Source organism: Macrobrachium rosenbergii, chromosome 6 (assembly GCF_040412425.1).
Source record: "Macrobrachium rosenbergii isolate ZJJX-2024 chromosome 6, ASM4041242v1, whole genome shotgun sequence".
Lineage (NCBI taxonomy): Eukaryota > Metazoa > Arthropoda > Malacostraca > Decapoda > Palaemonidae > Macrobrachium > Macrobrachium rosenbergii.
This window is the reverse complement of record NC_089746.1, coordinates 28,339,012-28,341,511: the sequence shown is the minus strand read 5'-3', so window position 1 is coordinate 28,341,511 and position 2,500 is coordinate 28,339,012. Positions and strand designations below refer to the sequence as shown.

The following is a 2,500-nucleotide window of genomic DNA, read 5'->3' as shown; positions in this document are numbered from 1 at the left end:
TAAAGACCTGAATTCCGGTAAAGGAAATTTTAGTGATTGAAGATTTGTCAAGTGTATTTTATCAAATGATATTAACTCCACAGTTTAAGTGAAGACAAAGTTTGTGCTCTCGTTTTCTCAGCAATTTTCTCGTTTAAGGCAAATTTACGGTCTCGTGTAGTGTAGACTGGCAAGATGGATATTTCACCTCAAAAGTTCTCCCAGCTATCTTCAAGATATGTGCCTTTTGATCCTCCTTTAATGATATGTTTTTCTGGACTTGCTCTTGGGTCTTGGCTCACTGCATGTGTTTTTGCGTGTGCCCGCGTTTGCATGTGTGTGTGTGAGAGAGAGAGAGAGAGAGAGAGAGAGAGAGAGAGAGAGAGAGAGAGAGAGAGAGAATATCATGTTTCTTTAGAACAATTTTTTGTTACTCTTACTAGATACTATCATGAAGGAGAGAACATGATATCATCTTTTGGAACGTGAGGTTTGTACTCTAATTTTGTAGAGAATGTATGTCGTAGTCTTCGTGCTAATTACTTTGCATTTTTAAATATAACATATTTTTAGATGGTGAACATGTCCAAAGGAAAGTCAGATGTACAACGAGAATGTTTTGTTTATTAGTTTATCAGTGGTTTGAATCAACACTTACACGAAACGAATATGGTCCTTATCTTTTGAGCTCCAAAGCATCTACTCATAAAATCTTGGCATCGTATAATTCTTATGTCGTGCTGTGTTGTCTCTAAAAACGTCTCCACCTTGGATAATGAAGTGAAGTGATTTCACATTTATGCCGGGGTTTTGGAATAAACATGTATTATATATATATATATATATATATATATATATATATATATATATATATATATATATATATAAGTATATTTGTATACTGTAGTTATATATGTGTATATATGTATATTTATTTATCCATATGTGTATGAATACAAATAGATATGTTTATTAATGTCCTTCCAAGCAATTTCATTTTTAGGTCCATGGATATGGTTGTGGTCGCCAGTTTCTTAGTCACACATGTTAGTCGATAATTTCCATAGAATTTTCCGAGTTACTATGAGCAGAGAGAGAAAGAGATGAAATGATATTGTATTGAATATTCACGTTGTATGAGCGGCCGTTGTATACACAGGAAACATTTAAACAGACCGTCTTGTATTTTAACTCTCTCTCTCTTTTTGCTCTCTCTCTCTCTCTCTCTCTCTCTCTCTGCACACACAAAGTGGCACACACACACACACACACACACACACACACACAGGAAAACAATCACCGGACACACACACACACACACACAGCGCTGCTCCATATATTGCCATTGATAAATGTCCCTGTCTTCTCATCATCCTTCTTTCGTGGACCTGTTTCACTTCTAAAAGTGTGGCACCAGTACTCGTAACATGTGGAACCATTTGTTTCTAAAACTTTTTTTTCGTAAATTTACATTCCTTGAACAAGTACCCCGGACTGAGAGTAATTTAAATTGAGATGGTAATTGCAGAAGTTCATTTTGTCCATGACTTTTGTCCTCCTCTCTCCTCTCTCTCTCTCTCTCTCTCTCTCTCTCTCTCTCTCTCTCTCTCTCTCTCTCTCTCTCTCTCTCTCACACACACACACACACACACACACACACACACACACACACACACACACACACACAAATGCATGTAGCTACATCAAATAATACAGGGAAGCAGATGTCATATCATGAGGTTAAGTGGGATCGCAAATGATGTGGAAAATAAATCCTTGATGTTAATTGTTTATTTCAACTGGGATGTTTTCATATGGTAGTAAATAAGAAACAGCTATGAAGCCATAACTTTGGCCGGTGTCTCCCAGCCCAGGCTAATTGAAAGAGTAGACAGAAGTGCACTGTAGAGTAAGTAATTCATTGAAACGCGCATTCACTTGATTCCCGCTGGTTCAGTCTGATTGACTAGTTACCCCAAAGGGATGAACACACTAAGAGAGAACTTCGTAAATGGAAACCCTTGTCGCCTACATAGCGTTAATTATTTTGTAAAAGCAAGTGCGATTAGTTGTTAGAAGTCATAGGGAACGAATATCGCTGCGCGGATCTTCAGTTGCAGTTTGTTTACTCAAACGAGACTTGCTTGAGGTTGATTACTCTGATACCATCTGATTTTTCCTGACCGTGACTTCGTTGACTTTGTTGTTGGTGTTCGGTTGAACTGAGAAACCATTTCACGCACGGTGTATACTCGCTCATACATACACGGAAAATTTTAGCATAACAGAACTTAAGGTTTATTTCATGTAACATTTCATAAACCATAACCCATTTTTCCTTAGAAACAGGTGGCGCCTCAGGGGAAAAAACATTAGGCATTCCCATATTCATCATTTCTACTGCCCAAAGTAGCCACTACGGTACCCTTAGTGAATATGTAATATACCATCCAATTAGCACCACTTCTGCTAATCTGTCAACTAGCAATTTCTAAGATTCCCATTCATTTTCCCTTCAGCA

General features: G+C 37.6%; 1 protein-coding gene across 2 annotated transcripts in view; it reads left to right on the top strand.

Annotated features, from left to right (window-relative positions):
* The window catches only part of Mrtf (Myocardin-related transcription factor), a 185,014-nt gene that overhangs the window by 91,639 nt on the left and 90,875 nt on the right, over positions 1 to 2,500 (top strand). The gene's annotated exons all lie outside the window — the stretch shown is intronic.